The sequence below is a fragment of the Mirounga leonina genome, unplaced genomic scaffold (assembly GCF_011800145.1).
Source record: "Mirounga leonina isolate KUSES-001 unplaced genomic scaffold, KU_Mleo_1.0 Mir_114, whole genome shotgun sequence".
In the NCBI taxonomy this organism is placed as follows: domain Eukaryota; kingdom Metazoa; phylum Chordata; class Mammalia; order Carnivora; family Phocidae; genus Mirounga; species Mirounga leonina.
The window spans coordinates 48,103,150-48,122,555 of NW_023270265.1; the positions used below are offsets into that span (position 1 = coordinate 48,103,150).

Below are 19,406 nucleotides of genomic sequence, written 5' to 3' on the forward strand. Positions count from 1 at the left end.
TCTCTCCTCACCTGCTGCAATGGGGCTCCTGCCTCCATTCAAAGGGCACTAAGGTCACCGATTAGCCCCCCAGCCAGATCCGAGGAGCACTTCCCCTCCTCCTCCCTTGCAACACTGCCTTCGGTCTGGATTTCCTTCCAACCTCGCTGGCTGCTTCTTTTCCTTCTTTGTGGGACCTTCTTCCTCTTCCCAACCTCAACATGTTGGGGCCACACAGGGATCCGGGGCTCAGTCCTTGACCTGCTTCTCCATTTCTTCTCTCCTTAAGTGCCTCAATCTAGCCTTAATTTCTATTCTTTTGATCCCCAACTGTTTTCTTCCAGCTCTGAATTCTAGACTTACATCCAATTGCTTTTTGACGTCTCCACTTGAATGTCTAACAGACACTGCAGGCTTCGTAGGGATAAAAGAGCCTCTTGGTATTCATATCCCCTACCCCAGTATGCCCTATCACGACTGAATAAAGGCCCCTCAAAGATGTCCTAGATTCCTGGGACCTGTGGATATGTTGCTTCACCTGACACAGGATCTCTGTTGATGTGATTGAATGAAGGGCTCTCAGGTGGGCGGGGCGATCCTGCATCCTCTGGTCGGGCCCAGCGCAATCACAAAGTGTCCTTGCAAGACAGACTGGCAGGAGGGTCAGAGTCAGAGAGGTTAGAAGATCCTACCCTGCTGGCTTTGAAGGTGGAGAAGGGCCCGAGCGCCAAGGAACGCAGGCAGCCTCCACAACCTGGAGAAAGCAAGGAAAGGGGTCTCCCCTACCACCTCCAGAACTGTAAGGTAATCTGTGGTGCTTTAAGCCATTAAATGTACAGTAATTTGTTCAAGCTGCAGTAAGAAATCAATGTGTCTACCTTCACCATAGGCAAAACGAAACAAAAATGTGCCCCCTCCTTAGTCTCAACCAGCACTTGCAGATTACCTCAGCCACGCAAGCCAATGGCTCCGGGGTCAGCTCTCTGAGGCTTTTTCTCTCTGGGTTGTACATCCAGCAGGTCATCCACTGACCTGCTTCCCGCAAAAGTGGTCAGTCATGGGAGAACCACTCTATCGTTATGTGGCTATTACTGTGGTCCCAGTGGACACTGACAAAATTGCAGGAGGACAGACAAGGAGGGAAAAGAACATAAAAGATACTTAGGATGTAGAATCCATGGGACGTCAGGAAATGAAGGGGTCAGAGGGCCGAGCAGGTTGGTGGGGGCCGGGGCCCCCCAGTGGAGACACAGAACACAGGGGAGGAGGTCTGCGGGGCAAAGCTGTGGAATCTGGATATTTCCCGTGGCATCTGACATGCTTGTGGACTATCACCCAGGCAGAGACCTCCAAGACTCCCCTTCTGGGGCCCGGGGCCGAGCTGCCAGGGTTGCAGATGTAGATTTGGGCTCCAACAGCCAAGAGGTGGGAGTTCAAATCATGCCAGAGGATGGGACTCTCACAGGGCCATCCCTTCAGACCCGAGAGGAGGAGGAGAAGCTGAGGAAGAGGCAGGAAAGCCCTGAAGGTGGCCAGAGGGTGCTAGGAAAGCCCACGGTCATGGAATCAGGTGAGGAGGGCACTAAAGAAGGAGAAACTGAGGAACCGTGCCAAACACAGTTCATGTGGGTGAGCACCAGAAAAGGTCATGGGTGTCAAAGGAACGGAAGTAGCAAAAATGGGGAATCAGGGCTGGTGTGGACAAGAAGGGATGAGGGAGGGAGGGGGGACAGAGGGAGGTGAACACATGAAGGGGTGCTGCAGGATCTACGTGGTTGGGATGGATGGGTGGAGAAAGGAGGCGTATTTTCAAAGCTGGTGTATTTTATGGGCTACATAGGAACTGGGAAGGAGGGAGAGGATATGGAGATGCAGGAGACAGACCCACCATGCAAGAGGTATCAGAACATGAAGCCCGGCCCCCCAACAGTCTCAGAAGTCTAGCAGAGAGGGGAGCATTCTGTACTTGTTGAACATTTGTGAGTTAGATGCTTCCAACAAGGGGGACTCCCTTCACTAGTATATTATATGGTGCGCCCACCTGTATGAGAACTGCACTTCTACTGCAGTAAAGCAGTCTCTGGCTTATGATCACAGATAAAGAGGCAAGAGCAGCAGTATTTATACATTGCACTTGGTATTTTATGTCCTCTGTATACATAATTCCATATCCCAAAGGTTCCATAAAGGAAATGGGAAGAGATGAAGCAGGGGGCAATATATCATCATTTTCTTTGCATGCATCAGATGAGAAAACAAACACACACCAATTTTACAGTAAAGAAGGTAGAAGCTGCTGTAGCTATCCCTCCTGCGGAAAGTAATGACGGGGCTGGTGACACACAGCGGGCTGAATATAGCAGAGACTCCCCCGCTAATCGGCACGCACGCCATGCCTCCCCAAGGAAAACCACTCGTCATAAGTTCACGCCTGGCACCGCAGAAAGACTGGAAGGAAATAACCAGGAAATAATGTGGTGACATTATGTGTCATTTCTTTCCTTTTTCTTTTTGCTTATCTGTGTTTTCTATACATAATTCTCATGAGTCGCGTTTATAATAAAAGATAATTGCAGTTGTGATGAAATGTACATGTCAATAGAAACTCAAAACTGTTCCTTAAGTAGACATTAAAGTAGTTCAGTGATTTTTGTTTCTTTGAAAGCTGGTCAGGTTGCTATTGCCAAGTCTCAGATATACAAATGTGGAGAATACTTTGTGATGGCAATCATCTTGACAGGTATTTGCATGTTTGAGAGAAAAATACACTCCTGTTTCTCATTTACCTTCCCATGACAACCACACTCACATCACTTCTGACACAAGATATGTGGGTTCCTTCCCCACGCTTTGAGCAACCAGTTGGGTATCCTAGAATTCAATTCAATCCTGACAGTGACCAGAGTGAGTGCAGACCCCACGGCTGATGGGATCAGGCCCACAAGACTGCTGCCCACCTTAGATGCCGATCATGAGCAGTAGGTACCCAGCTTACCCACAGCTTCTGTCCAATTTGGCAAATCAGAGGTTCCTACAACCCCCACCCTTGCATTCATTTGCTAGAACAGCTCACAGAACTCAGGGAAACATTTATGTTTACCAGTTTATCATAATAAAGGGTGGGATAAAGGGTGATGAACAGCCAGATGAAGAGATACATAGGGTGAGGTCCATAGGGTCTTGAGCTCAGGAGCTTCTTCCACGTACTTGGGGCACATCATCCTCCCAGTATGTGGACGTGATCACCAACCCAGAAGCTCTGTGAACCCCATACTGTTGGGATTTATATGGAGGTTTCATCATGTACTCATGATCGATAGATCATAACTCCATCTCTAGCATCTCTCCCCTGAGGGGTGCGGCGGTCAAAAGTTCCAAGCTTCTAATCATGGCTTGGTCTTTCTAGTGACCAGCCCGACCCAGGAATCCACCCATAGGCTCCTCATTAGAACAAAAGACATTCGATCACCCAGGAAATTTGAAGGGATTTGGGAGCTCTGCGACAGGAACCAGAGCCAAAGACCAAATATTATAGGGGCGCCTGGGTGGCTCAGTCTGTTAAGCATCCAACTCCTGATTTCTGCTCAGGTCATGATCTTAGGGTCCTGGGACTGAGCCCCACATCGGGCTCTGCAGTCAACTCGGAGTCTGTTTATCCCTCTCCCTCTGCTCCTCCCCCCACCACCCCCGCCCAACTCAGGCTATCTCTTCCTCGCTTGTGCTCTCTCATAACTAACTAACTAACTAACTAAGTAATCTTTTTTAAAAAAAGGCAAAATATAACAAAAAATGCTTCTAGTGCTCTTATCATTTAGGAAATTATAAAACATTTAAGAGCCCTGTGTGAGGGACTGGGGCAAAGACCAATATAAATATTTCCTATTATTACACAGCATATAAGCCACATGATCCCACATACAAACACAGGCTCAGAAAACAGATCAAATGACATTTATAGTTCAACAATATGGTTCTTTCATTGCTTATTGAGTAGCTTAGTCTGTGCCAAAGAATGAGCTGAGTGCCATAAAGGATATAAAAACATGGCAGAGTATCGAAACTGAAGACATGCCTGGCCTGCTGGGAACAGAAACACACTTAGGTATTAGTCTTAGTCTTGGTATTAGTCTTCAACATCTAGATTTGCATTTGCCTCCATCTATGTAAATAAGGACAGAGATCCAAGATTGGTGGTAAGCAAGTAGTTCTGGAAACCAGGAATAATTCCAAAAAGAGGGATTGATGACACCAATGTTCACACCGGCAAACAGCCAGGGACAGTCCGACCATAGGTTCCCAGGAGGAAGCCCCCCGACTCGGGGGTGCAGAGGCGTGCGGCCGGCCCACTAACTGCAGTAGGACATTAGTTGGGCATCAGGAGTAAGACCAGAAGGATGGGGGAGGAGAGGGGGAGAGCCATTGAGGAGCTGGAGGCGGGGACGGGAAGCGCCTGAGACTGTCCATGCTCCACACGGCCCCTGAGTCCAGGCCGGGCCACCACTGGCCAGTGGGTGACAGGCCAAGGGCAAGCCTGAGGAGGCGGTCACCTCGAGAGAGTGACACAATGGCACAAATGCAGTCAAAGGCAAGCGAAGACACACCTGGGGGAGACGGGACAGGCTCGGGAAGCGAGAAGCATCGGACAGAGGCGAGGAGACGCAGTCCACAGAGACGCAGCCGTGGCGCTGCCCTCGCTACCTTCTGCCCTTGCTCGGGTTCTGTATGCTCCCACACAGCGTGTCCGTGCCCGGGAGATGGGGTGTGCGGCCTCACGGGGCTGGGGGGTCTGAAGACCGAGGCCCGAGCCCCAACAGCACAATGGCAAGCTCAGATGGCGCTCAGTAAAAATGTCTATGATTTAGCTTCACCTCCTCCCAGTCTCTCCCTGTGTTACTGCCCCTTCCCTGCTTGTTGCTCTGCGTTTCACAGGAAGGAAAGGACTCTATGGTTTTACAAATGTTTAAAAGCAACCGGTTTACAGGAAGAATAATGGAGATGTTCAAAGAGGGTGGTGACCCCAGGAATGAGAAGGTGGAACCCCAGGATGGGGCCACCAGTTAGATGGGACGAGGTACAAGTGGACGAGGCGGAGTTTTGGGGGAGGTGAGCAAGTGCAGGGAGGTGGCGGCTCACCGGCATGTTGGCAGGACTTCCAGATGAAGGGCCTTGGGGAATGTGATGCAAGCTCCCCAGGAGACATCCCCAGTTCAGGGTCAGGCAGGGAGGGGAGGGCTGGGGTGCAGGGGCTCATGCAGGCTCTGAGTGCTGCGCTGGGAGTGGGGTGGGGGCTGCAGGTCTCATCCTAAGAGGGGCAGGGCCTCCACAAGGGAGGAGGAGGAACACATTTGTGATCCAGAGGGAACATTTTTGCTCCAGGGTGGAGATGACCTGCAGGCGGCTGTCCAGCTCCCAGAGTGAGACAGCGTGCAGCTGGGCTGGGCGAGAGCAGTGGAGACGAGAAAATCAAGAGGATCAGGAGATGCATCAAAGCCAGCATCAGCAGGCCCAGGTGCATGGACTCTTCAGGGTCCGACTCTGGCTGCTGGGTAGGGGGGGATGCTGGAGCCTGAGATGGGGAGCCCCAGGGACAATGGGGGTAAAGGAGAGCAAGACTACGGCTTAGTTTTAGATTTACTGAGTCTGAGATCCTGTGGGACAGCGGGCATGAACATTCTGGTTTCCAGAAATTACCAGACTGATCTGGAACTCCAGAGCAATCAGAGCTGGAGACACCAGTCTGCGTATTGGGTTGGAAGCATGTGCAGAGGGAGGAGCACCATCAAGGAGAAGCCCGGGGAAGGTTCTCAGGAGTGATCAGATCTCAGGAGATGGACAAGAGCCCCAGAGGTGGCATCGCCAGGCCGAGGGATGGTGGTGGTGGGAGTGGTCCTCCCTGGGGCAGGCAATGTGCAGCCTCCTCTGTAGAGAATCTAAAACAACACGAAACTGACCAGGGCCAGTATGCTTTTTATCACCCGCGTGTGGGCAAGTGTAAGCAGATCCAGGGACAGCACATTCCTCCCGCCGGAGCCGGCCTCTCCCACGCGTGGCTGCCTTTATTAACACATTTCCCAGCGCTCTTTAAATAAGTACCCTCGTGGTCTCTTTAATTTGGAGATTTTCTTTAAAACTGTTATGCCTCCTTTTCTGGACTCTGAGATTTATGTAACCCAACTATCTTATTCTTAGTTCTAATAAGAACACTAATTGAGAAATTTTTGTCGGGTTGGTTGCTGGTCTGCAAGGACAGCTGCCGGCTATGCAGAGGAATCATCCAAAACATGCCTTTTAAAAAGTCATTAAAAGCGTTTTTATTTGTAAGAATTCTTTCATTCTCTTTGACAGGTACATGTATTGTATAAAATGAGGTCCCCCAAGCTCTTGCTACTGTGGTATTTTAAGTTACATCCTGAGAGTTTAAGTGATAAGTCTAAAACTACGTAGAACTTTCTAGAAATTAACATAAGAAGGTGGAATTTAATCTCTGGAATAGGAATTTATGTGGTATTATGCTTAAGTATCTATGTCATTATTACTGCCAGTCAATAGCTCATAAAAAAAAAAAAATCTATAGTTTTTTGCCCGCTAAAGAGGCACAAGAACCAGAAATTCATTTTCTCTCTCGAAATCTTAGCTTGGTTTCCAAGGGCAAACCTGAGATATCACTTATTCTGCTCTATTACTCTTTCTCCCCCCTTTCTTTTATAAAGAGGATCTGCTCCAGAGGCTATGCAGACAAATGAATTATTCATGGACAAAGAGATAAAAGAGAAGGTTTCAGGGACTAAAATATTTAGGCCTCTGGTTCTAGGAGTTTGATCACATTGACTAAGTGGGCACCAGGGAGCTGAAATAAACCAAAATTAAGAAGTAAAAACTGTGTCAACATCTATTATTTTTTGTGGGAGGAAGGGAGAACCATTTCCATCAATAATGTCAGTGTTAAGGATTAACTTTTGAGGCTGCACTAATTGAAAGAATTGCATGGACATATCATTTATCAATGTGTTCTAGAGGTAGGGTATGAAAACTACAGAAATAAAAGGTATGTAGGAACAAAAAAACATTGTTTCCATGGAGCTCAGATATAATCACCGGGGCCCTATGGAGAAGGCGGATGCAGAGTCAGCCCTTTCTGTGAGACGTGACCTAACAGTGAATCTGCTGGAAATGTCACCACTGCGGGGCCAGCAGCCCTCTCCTTGTTGCTTTTTACAAAAAATCTCTTTGGACTTCTAACCATCAACCTTCTGAGTAATTGGGGATGTCTAGACCAATGGCTAGCTCAAAGCTTTGGTTCACAGGGAACAGATCCCACCTTTCTAAAATAAACAGCTGTAGGGGGTGACATGCTCTTTTTGGAAATCAATTTAAAGCATACAATATTTATTGAGCTCTGCATTTTCTCTACGAGGAAAAAGAGATCATCTTAAAAAGAAATACAGCAGAATTCTTTACTGCTGGATCCAAAGAGTGATGTAGTGATGACTGCAACTTTTTTGATTATAAATCTCAATATTAGGTTCCAGAAAGCTTGGGAGTTGAAGAGAATCATTCCCTTCATCAGGAACTACATGATTCTGTATTAATGATCCTCTGACAGGAATGAGCACCAGGGATGTCACGAAAAACAGGACGTCTATGGTTCACCCAGCTAGATGACACATAGGGGCATCATTAAGAGAGTAAGAGTTCTTATCACAAGGAGAAAATTTTTTTCCCTTTATTCTTTTCCTCTTATTGTATCTGCACGAGAAGACAGGTGTCAGCTGAACCTGTTGGTGATCATTTCACAGTAGATGGAAACCCAACCATCACGCCGTACGCCTTAAACTTATACAGTGATATGTATCAATCATTTCTCGATAAAACTGGACAAAAATAAATTTAAAAATGGTAACTGTGAGGGGCTGGATGTGCTCATTAACTTGTGATAACCATTTCAAAATGCATACACATATTAAATCATCATATTGTACACCTTTTAAAAATCACATTGTATAACCAGAATATATGTGCTTTTTTTGGCGGGGACGTCAATCACCTCAGCAAAGCTGGAAAAACTACAATAAAATAAGGGAAGCTATATGTATGATAAAAACTTTAAAATTTGGTCCCTTTCTAAAGAAAGGCCAGCATGCCCACCCATGGTGGGGGCGGTGAATACACTGTGCATATCATTGTAGGAGTCCTGGGGGGCTCTGGTTAGAGCGGTTTCCAAGTCAGGATTTTACACTCAGTGGCTGGGTGCCCACTACTATGCCGAGTGCCCCCAACCTCGGTCCCCCCGAGGCCGCACACCTCCATAACACCTGCCCCAGCTTCCGCCCCGAATCCACTCAGACTCCCTTGCTGGGCCTACTCTACCATGTGTCTACACTGCTGTTGGCGCATGCCATACTCGGTGGCCCAGTGGACACCCCAAGAGCAGAGACCTGGCTGAACGTTTTCTTTGCCTCCCACTCAGGCCTAAGCCTGGAGTGTGTCCTTCTAAGGACTCCTCATTAGCTGCAGAAAGGTACCTGGCCAAGTCACCCATACTTTGTAAAAACTCATTCAAGTACACTTACTAAGCAGTGGGACCCTCAGGTAGGTGATGCTCAGTGATATATCTCACTTACTGGGTCCAAGGGGCTCAACCGTGCGCAGTAAAAAGAGTAAATTTGGGGCTATTTCCTATATTGGTGCTTTCCAAACCTAGTGAGCAGCAACGGTCTGGAAGGACTCAGACTGCTGACTCCCATCCCCTGGGTTTCTGATTCAGGATGTCTTGGGTGAGGCCCAGGAACTGGGCCTATATTTCTAACTTGTCCCCAGGCCCTGCTGCTTCTGCTGCTGGTCTGGGGAGCTCACTTTGGGTGGCACTCTCCTTGATGCAAGGTAAGCATCTGGACATTGACTGAGTCCACATACAGGCCCCAGAGATACAGCAACACAAACCCAAAGGCAGCCTGTCAATGGTGGTTAGGGACGGTGGAGGAGACCCACATGACGTGCGTGGACATACAATAAACACACAGTTACAAGTAAGAAAAGTACTTTCCACAGAAGGGAAGGGAGCACTAGGAAAGAATAAGGGGTGGCTGGTCAGTTGTGTTCTCTCCACATTCAGGCGGAGGCCTGAAGGCTGAGCAGGTGGCAGAACGGCAGGCAGGACGAAGAGGCAGAAACTTCCAGGCCCAGGACAGAACTAGTGAAGACTCTCAGGCAGAAAGGACACCTGTTTGAGCACTGAAAGGGCCAGACCCCTGAGACAGCGTGAGGCTGACGGGGACACCCCGGCCGGAAAGGTCTCGGTCAGGAGTTTCCATGTTATTTCTCGAGCGACAAGCAGCAGCTTGAGGCCTAGCTAGACTGCCACGAGGCCTGTATTTGACAGGGACAGACTTGACCTTGTTGGTTTGCTAGGACTTACAGTTAACTCTGGAATGAAATTTCAAATGGCATCAAATTATCATTCAGAAACTGATGAATGGATAAGCAATATGGCGTGTCCATGCGGTGGAACACTATTCAGCCATAAAAAGGAACAGGGTGTCACCACACGCTGCAATGTGGATGAGCCCTGAAAGCATGACGCTAAGTGAACAAAGCCAGACACAAAAGGCCACACATAATCCCACTTATAGGAAATGTCCAGAATAGGCAAGTCCATAGAGATGGAAGGATCAGTGCTTGCCAGGGGGTCGGGGACAGGGAACACGGGGACTAGGCGGTGACTTTATTAGGTATGGGGTTTCTTTCTGGGGCTGATGGAAATGTTCAGGAATTACAGAGTGGTAATGGTCGCATGACACTGTGAATATACTAAAAACCATAGCAATTATACCCTGTAAAATGGTGACTTTTATGTTATGTGAATTATGCCTCAATTAAAAAATCATAACTAGGAAATAAAACTGACTTCTTAAAAAATGGCATTCGGAAAATTGTTTCCTCCAGACTCTTAGAACACATGACTTTACTCAGACCTGCAGAATCTCTGTCTTGGGTGACAGCTCTTCCTCCCGACAAGCAGAATGCACATGTCGGGCTGAGGTTCAAGCTGCTATCTGTCAGGCACGTTGAGGCCATGACACGAAGTGGCTCCTTCCTGCCCCTCACTCGCCTGGGGGGCACTGGGAAGTTGTGGAAAAGCAGGTGTGTTTCAGACCATGGTAAAGTGAGTGACCTTGACTTTTTCCCTCATTGGCTATGTACGTGGCCTGGGCCAAGCTGTGAAGAGTGTCCCCATCTCTAAAATGGGGAAAGAGCACTTGTAAGACTATGGAAGGAGTAAAGGTAATGTGTGCAAGGAATGCACTGAAGCAGCAGATACCTAGTAAATTGTGTTGTTAATAGTCTTACTGATACACTCCACAGCATCTTGGCAGTGAATGCATTTTATAAACGCTCTTTGGAATGCCCCATAGCAAAGAAAGAACTGGTGGGTAACACTTTGAAAAACAGAGCAATTTTTTTTTCAAATCCAATAATCATCTCCTGACATACATGTTTGGAATCTTAGACTGATTTCTCCCCCCATTCTGTGAGTCAGTCTCTTTGCTTCAGTTTATGCTTGCAAAGTTATGTTTCTGAGAAGTTGCATGCAAATCACATTTTCCCAATTCTGATACTATTTTCCCATTGTTCCACATTATATGCTCAGGGGTGATTTATCTTCATTTGTGGTTCATTTTCAATTGGCACCAGCTCCTCACACTCCAGTTTGAAGCCTCTTGTCTCCCCAGACTCTGTCAAATTGTAAAAACATACTTTAAAGTTCCCTTGACATTTGAAGGCACCCCCACTCACCTATTTTATAAAATCAGACTTTTAGTGCTAAGGCTTTCCTACAAGCAGGGGATAGAGCTGTAGTTCTGGTTCAGCAGTAAATACCAAATAGGCTTGCTTACTTTCCACGGAATACCCCACAGGCTTTCAAAAGCAAGGCAAAGTGATGCAGAGTGAAGTTCAACCTAAGCAGCTTGGCGTTGCGTGGGCGAGGGGCGAGGGGGAGGCTGTGGGAACACGGCAGGGGGCAAGTCATGGGCCCCCCCCACCCCCCGCCTATCCGCACTGGGTCCCTGCAAGCCCTCTGATAACACGCCCAACAAACTCATGTAGTGGGGATCAGCTCTGCTTTGCTTGAGTGGAAAGAGGTGCTGGCTCTCCATTCGCTATGCACACAAGAAGCAAAGTGATGGCTGGGGTCCCAGGTGCCTCGGGATGCCTACGTTTGGGAAGAAACGAGCAGATGCAGTTTGTCCCAGCTTTGGCCTCAGACTTGCTGAGAAGGAGCTCCCACGGGCTCCTTCTCATGCCTCGTTTTGACACCCACAGAGTGCTGTGGACCGTTAGGATCTCACAGAAAGGCACATTCCTCTGCTTTCCTCAATGAAGCTGTCTCCCTGCAAGGGATGTGACCCAGCCAAGGTCATGACCCACAGAGACGTACAGGCGAGCCCAAGCCGTGGCCACACTCACCCACCCGTGTGGGACTGGGGATGACTTCATCCTTTTTCTCTTCCCCTTAGACACTCGTCCTGTCTGCACACTCAGAGCAGCTGTGATGGCTACAAAACATCCCAGGAGGAGGCCAGCGTGACCACATCAGTCAGCGGGCCACGGCTGAGCAGTCAGCATCCCGACCACCCTCTGCCACAGGACAGCCGGGGCATGGGGTTCATGCCCCGCGAGGCTGCTGCCTCCATCCACCAACTCCTCAGCAGCGGACGTGTGCCCAGCTCTCAGATGCTCAAGCGACGTAGAAAGACGATTGGGGGTAATTATGGATAGTGATCCCGAGTGCGAAATTATAACCCAGCTGAACCTCTCCTGACTGCTTACCGGGTGCCCTACACGGCGCTAAGCTCTGTTTGTGCCTCATCTTACGCAATTCTCTTGGCTCCTTCTGAGGCAGAGACTAAGATCATCCTCAGCGGGGACCGGAGGGGAGTAGCTCTCTGTGTCTGTGTGTGGGGGGAGGTCATTGAGGCCAAGTTAAAACATTGATGGAATGTGTTTTTTTACTTTCAGGGTGAATATCTTTTTATTGACTTCTTTTGGGGGGAATAAAAGTCGTCTTTGTACAGATACCTACTTTATGAATAGAAGAATGCTAATTTTAAAAACACTGCATTTTAGACAAAGATCTAGGCATTTCTGAGAAGTAGCCAAATGAAAGCAGCTTCTAACATCTCTTGTCCTGGCATCAGATGCTGGCTACTCTGCAGAGCTTGGAGGGCTTCCGAGTGGCCCAGGATGGTGTAGATACTGCTACTGCATAATTTAAGTGACTGTCCTCTACATCTGAGTTCTTATAAATTCTAGAGCAAACTAGTTTAGAAGAGATTTGTAGCTCTATTAAAGTCTAGTGAAGGGCACAGTACCAACTGGATCAGGCTGGGGTAGGAGGTTTCTATTGCTCAAATTCTAGTCATTTCCAGACTCCTACTCATGTTTTGGCAGCTCTGTGATTAGAGCATAAGGGTTCAGCCTTTACACTGTGGCTCTGATGGTCTCAAGTACTTGGAAATGAAGTATAAGATGTCTAAACAACTCATCAAGTATTTGATGTACGCTATGTGCATACCACGAAGCCAGCTTTGGTGGTGTTCAAAACTGTCCAGCAGGGCCTTTGTCTTCACTCCGCTTACACACAATTCTGGGAGATAAGACAAATTTGGTGAAAGACAGCTGGAGAACACGCTCAAGTGCGTAACCATGCAGGGTACCGGCTGCAGATGAACAGTAACTGTAGAACGCATGGAAGAGAGGAGGGGGACAGATGGTGAGGGAGAAGGACAGGCTCCGGAGGCAGAGAGAAGACAGGGCACAATGAACACACACCTCGTGTGTGAATGGGCCCAGGGTTTTCTAGAGAACTTGAGCTCACTGTGTGTTGGAGAATCATGGTAAGAATGGTGGAATGTCTGCCCTGGATAAGCCAAGTCATAGGGACCCAACCCTGTTTCTCAGCAGGAAAGAGTCACTTAACATTTCATTCAATCTATATTTATTGGCATTTATTGATTTATAGGTCTCATGCTGGGGATTCAAAGAGAAGACACCACATGTCAGGTCTCAAGTAGCTCCTACTCCATAAATATAAGCAGACCGATGAACAAATTTCATGGAATGCACATACTATGACCAAGTTGTAAGGGGCTAAAGAGGAGGAAAACTTCCAGCTGAGATGGGGCAGGGGTGAGGGAACAGGAAAAGCTTTGAAAAGATGATGCTGGAGTTGTACAGTAGAACACAAGCGGATGCGGGGTCCCTGGGTGGCTCAGTTGGTGAAGCATCTGCCTTCAGCTCAGGTCATGATTCTGGAATCCTGGAATCGGAATAGAGCCCAGGGTCAAGCTCCATGCTCAACAGGGAGTCGGCTTCTCCCTCTGCCCCTCCCCTACTTGTTTTCTCTCTCTCACTCGCTCACTCTCTCTCTCTCAAATAAATAAATAAAATCTGTAAAAAAAAAAAAAAAAAAAGGACACGAGCGCATGCTAACTCACCAAGCAAAGGTTAAGATTAGCACATGCTAGACAAGAGAACTGTACGAGCAGGGACGTGGGGAGGTCAGTATCCAGGGGTGTTTGAAATGAGGGTAATTACCTGGAGGAGGAATGGAGGGTGTGTGATCTGGGAGGGGGTTGCATGGAGGAGGAGGGTGGTAAGCAGCAACAAATACAGCAACAAAGACACGGGGACTTACAAGCTATCGTAAGGAACTAGGACTTCCCATTCTCAAAAGAGGGAAACCATTAAAGGTGAGAGAGCAGGAGTGACATGCTCCAGCTTCAGCCGGCAGATAGACAGAGGGACACGACACGTCTGGTATTTGAGTCTGGAATCTTTATAAGATAAGTCAGTGACAGGAACTTTCTGGAAGGTCATCCAGGAGACCTGAAATCCCCTAAATGTACACTGATGCAAACCTGGCGCAGAGCAGGGAAGAGGAAGGGCATGCCCAGGAGGGACTCTGAAGGAAGAAACAAGAACTTAGATTAGATCTAGACCAGGAGAGCAGAACGGGCTCCTGTCGGCCTGAGAAGAAGGAATGCAGTTGGGAATTAAAGCCAGGGAGGGCAAGGGGGGACCAGGAAGTCACATTTGGAGAGGCTGGTTTTGGGGGATAATGGGACATCCGTGAAGGACTGGACAGTGGGTGACAGGTCAGGGCTGGAGGCACTCATTTTGGAACCCGTGGCAATGGGAGGTAGGCCTCAGAGAAAGCCGAACGAATTAAGACCCAAGGGGCTGAGGACTGCGTGCCCTGGCACCCACCCACACTTAGAGGCCTGAGGAGGAAGGACATCAGTAGTGAGACATTTGGGGGACACTAGGAACACCATGGAAGTCAGAGAAAGGGGTCCTTCAAGGAGAAGAAGACAACACGGCCAGAAGGCAAGGAGGAAGTGGACTGAGGAAAAGGCTTTGGAGTCGACAAGAACGTGGCCCTTCCTCTGGGGTCCCTGGAAGAAGAAGGTGGGGAGAAGCCGGACAGAGGGAGAAGAGGCATGCGGCAGGGCCCACAGTTATATGCAGTGTGCCTGCAAGATGAAAGAGAAAAATCTGACTGGGACTGGGTGGACAGATGGATGAATGGATGGGGGAATGGACGCAGACTCTTCTTTAACAATGGAGAGATCAGAGCATATTTAGAGAGGGAAAGGAGAGAACAAATGGGGAGGGCCTAGGAAAGATGGTAAAGGCAAAGAAAATAAACCAGGACACAAAATTCTGGGCTTCTGGAGGAGATTACAGGCAAAACAAAACAAAACAAAATTAAAAAAAATAAGATAAAATGGTTCAGGGAACAAAATGTTACCCCTGTTTCTCAGAAAGTGGGAGAAGGAAGAAAAGGCATCCACAGGCTGTTGATCTATTGATGTAAGGTTGAGAGTAATTGCTTAACTCATCCCTTCATTTTGAAGCTATCATGAAACAACCCAGATTTCACAGTTCCGTCCTCAATAAAATGCCCATGGACAACCCTAGGTAAACTCTGCTGATATCCAGCCATCCAGGCAGGTACATATTTAAGCTTCTGTTCTTCTACAGCAAAGAAGAAATGCCACTTAATATTTCAGTGAAGAGGCTTTCAAAATTGTATAAGATAATTTCTCTTTGGAAAATAACTCCAGTTATCCTTTAAAAGATCTGAAAGCAGTTCCTAAGAAAACCCTTTCAGTGTTGAACCTCAAACTGTCCATCTCAAACGAACTGTGCTGCATAGGGAGTCGGAATGCTGGGAAGCCTAAGAAGAATCAAGTGCGTGCTCACTCTAAGCATTACCGTCTTTGGAGATGGTTTTAAAATACCATCACATAAAATGCTTGCGTATCATATTAACTCTTCTTGCCATTTCTCCTAGACAAAAGAGCTTTGATTCCACTCAAGTACAATGTCAACAACGCCAGCAATGAGAAACATTTCGCCAACCCAAGTTTCACTCACGGATCGCAGCAGAAACAGGAACTTGGAAGCTGTCATCCGCCTGCCCATCCCTGCGGGACATCGAGGAGGGCTCCTGTTGTCAGTGACGCATGGGCAATCCCAGCGTCTGGATAGGTCCTGAGAAACTCCTGGGCTTCCTGGCCCTGAGTCATAAGGAACTGATGGCATTTCACAGCCCAGGAAGAAAGGGAATTACTTAAGACAAGGCTGGACGCCGACTCTGAGAGTAAGTCATCAACCAGGAATTCTTCACTATTATCTCGTTTTCGGTACTCGTAAAAACGTCAACCATAAATAATGAATGCATGACTAAAAATACCGCTCAAATCAGCGTGGTGGCAACTAAGAGATAATACAGTCAGCACACAGTGGCCATAACTTCACCTCCTTCTCTGTCTGGCCATTCACTAAAATTCCAAGAACTAAGAACGAGGCCCACTTCCTGAGCTCCCACAGTGACCCAGTGACTCAGTGATGGGCTCTTGGAACTGGGTAATCTCTTCAAACCAAAGACGTGAGAATCAGAAGGGTCTCTGAGGGCCATGAGGGCAGCAGGCCGTGGTGGAGGGCTGCAGGAGAAAGAATCTGATGCGGGTTCGAGTCCCAGGCCCTACCCTCTGGTGGCTCCAGAGTTCATCACTGAAATTTCTTGGGCAATGTATTGCATTCCTCCAGGCTTCACATCCTCATCCACAAAATGAGGATGGCACATATAAATCCTACACATCATCGGGTTATGGAAAGAATCAAAGGCCACCATTCACGTATTCTTTTCAAAATAAGGCCTAGTCTATGTGCCAGGTGCTCACCTCAGCACTGGGACGAAGATGAACAGGATGAGCAAAGTTCCCCACATGAGAGCACTCACACACAGCCTGGTGCATCGTGAATGATCATTTCCGTCCTTCCTTGTGCTTCCCACTCTCACCTAGCACACACACACACACCACTGTGTCACCACTGGGCTCTCCTGGATGCTTCCCTTGGTTTCCCCACCTATCCTTCATATCTTCCACTCCCTGGTCCATTGCTGCCCTCCATGGCCAACCAGGAGACATCTCTGTCCTCTGACTGGCTCACCAACAGGTACAGATCTTTCAGTGTTTGGGACCATCACTGAGTACGTTCCACAAGCTAGGTCTTGCCATAAGTGCCTCTCAAGTGTTTACCTAGTTTATTCCTAGAACCACCCACTGAGTACAATGAACTATCATTCATTTACAGTTTAAGGAAACTGAGACACAGAGCAGTTAAATAATCTGCCTGAGACCACACAGCTTCTGTGTCTAAGTCCTGCCTCCTTGCCTCCTCTCTTTCCAGTTAGCTCTGGAAGACCTTTCTCATTCTATAATCAACTTCCTCTCCTTAAATCTAGCCACACCTGAAGGTTGGAGTCAAATGCAAACACTCTGGTCTCCATCACCTCTAAATCACCAAGAGGGAGCTCTACATGGGGGTTAGTGGTAGTGGGGGTTGGGGGTGTAGTGTGTTTATCTGCAAGGGGACACAGAGAGCTTAATGAGTCTATAGAAGTGCTTTGGAAAACCATTATCAGTATGTAGTCTTTGCCTACAACATAATTTAAACTGCAGGAGCTCTAAATGTTTCCACGGCTGCATTAGCTTTTCTCCTCCTGAATTCATCTAGCACTTTGTTACGTGCCCAGGACGTATAGACCCACTGCTCTGACTAGTCATGCTGGACCATTTATCATGGTCCTCTATCAGGCTGAAAATTTCTTAAAGTTGGAACCTGGGTCTTGGTTTCCATTCTGCTTAGCACAGGGGCTCATGCACAGTAAATCACTGATAAACGTCCGCTGGGGGAACCAGAAAGAGAAAGAATGAATGAGCAAGATTGTGGTGCATGGCCAGATTCCACCCTAATCATTAGGGCAAGGACTCCAATCCATCCAGGATGACCACAGAAAGCAGGAAGCCAAGCATACAGACTGCAGGGCTCTTCACAGGCCCTGGCTGAAGTTCCTCCGTGCAGCATATTCCCAGAATGTGAAATGGGGATTCAAGGAGTCAACAGACCTAACAACCATCCCTCATGAACTGACACCCACTGTAAGTGAAGGGGCCCACCTTTACTTAAATAAACTAACATTTAGTAGATAAGATTTGAGAACAAACAGCCGTAAGATAAACCAGTGGGGACAACCCAGGCAGACATTTTGTTCACATGTTTATGGGGAGGGCTGTGTGCATGTGTGTGTGTGAGTTCATTAGACATCCAAAAATGAGTATTTTTAGAAAGGGAATGTTATGCTGTGGCCTTGTACTTTTATTGTATCATACATTTTACTCGAGTGTTTAAAAATAATTTTTAATCTGTCAAGACTCTTACATTTAAACAGCATTTTTTTTTTTTTTTTTTTTTGGTTATTTTGGTGGATGGAGGTGGTATGTGGATGGGAAATTAGAAGAATAAATTCCAGGGCGCCTGGGTGGCTCAGTTGGTTAAGCGACTGCCTTCGGCTCAGGTCATGATCCTGGAGTCCTGGGATCGAGTCCCGCATCGGGCTCCCTGCTCGGCAGGGAGTCTGCTTCTCCCTCTGACCCTCCCCCCTCTCATGTGCTCTCTCTCATTCTCTAATAAATAAATAAAATCTTTAAAAAAAAAAGAAGAAGAAGAAATTCCAATAGGGACAAAAAACTTCTTGGGAGTTTGAAGTCATTAGCTTTCTTCTTCTTCTCCTTCTTTTTCTTCTTAACTTACTGAAACTGTTATCAAGATCATTACAGAATTACATGCAGTTATCAAAAACTAATAGAGATTCTTTGTACAATATGTCCAGTTGTCCCAATGGTGACATTTTGGCAAAACTTTAGTACAATAACATCACGACCAGGATGTTGACATTGATGCAATCCACTGATCTTATTCAGATTTCCCATTTTAATTGTACCCTTTGTATGTGTGCATCATTAGCTTTTTACTTGGAATAGCTTATATTATTGATCTGCTGTCAATCATTCCAATTTATAATTAATACACAACATCTGATTTTTGGCTCTTACAAAGTGGCAGGCATGGTGCCAAGAACTTTACATTCATGATGTCAATTAATCCCCATAACTTTCTTGCCTCCTCCTTCTGGTAATAGAAACTCTGCCTCCCCCACTGGCCAAAGGAAGTGCCTTGTTTTTCTCCAGCCAAGAGGTGGGGACATGTCTAAATGGACCACCTCTCTGGAATGTGACCCTGACAGGAGGATAAAAGGAATGTCCTTATCAGACCCTGATGAGCCTGTCCACTGGTTCTTCCAATAAGACCTGAGTGGCCCTGGTCCCCATCTGTGTGAGACCTGGTTCTTCGTACTTTTTCCTAACTCGGTCAGCTACTCCACATCCTTCCTGTAGACCCCCTTTCTGAAGCAGGCAGGGTCTGCTCTGATGCCTGTGGTCAAGCCCGTCAACAGAGTGCGTGCTGGGATCATGAGTCTCTCTTTAGAGCAGGAAGCAAGCCAAAGAAGCTAGGGAGGCTGCCCAGGCCACATGGCTAAGAAGTGGCAGAGCGTGGACATAGAGCAGCCTGCCTGTGTGCAGAGCTGATGCCTTAGCCGCAGGGCTTACTGCCTCCCACGGCGTGTAGGGCTGGACAGAGGTGGCATTTGTGACACATGGTCTCTTCTTTGGGATATTTCTAGGTGGTAAGTTCAGAGTGGATACTTGGTCAGGGCTATTTTCTCAGCACAGAACACGCCTCGCTAGGACAGATTCCTGTTTCCAATGCCATTACATAAGTCCCCTGCCAAATGACATCTAACACTCACTGATTAAAAGTATCCCTTCAAGTCTGTCCTTCCCTGAACCTCTCTCCCCAGGGTCCAAGCACAGGAAATGTTGTTCTACCACTCTTGACATTTACTACAAAAATTTCTTACAAATAAAAAGAGAGTGAGCCAGAGAAAGGGGGAAATGCATACATTAAACTTTTGAATCACCACGAAGCATTTCTTCGGCATTACTCGTGCTTTT

General features: G+C 47.5%; 1 protein-coding gene across 7 annotated transcripts in view; it reads right to left on the reverse strand.

Annotated features, from left to right (window-relative positions):
• The window catches only part of ADAM12 (ADAM metallopeptidase domain 12), a 346,655-nt gene that overhangs the window by 216,981 nt on the left and 110,268 nt on the right, over nucleotides 1-19,406 (reverse strand). The window lies entirely within an intron of this gene.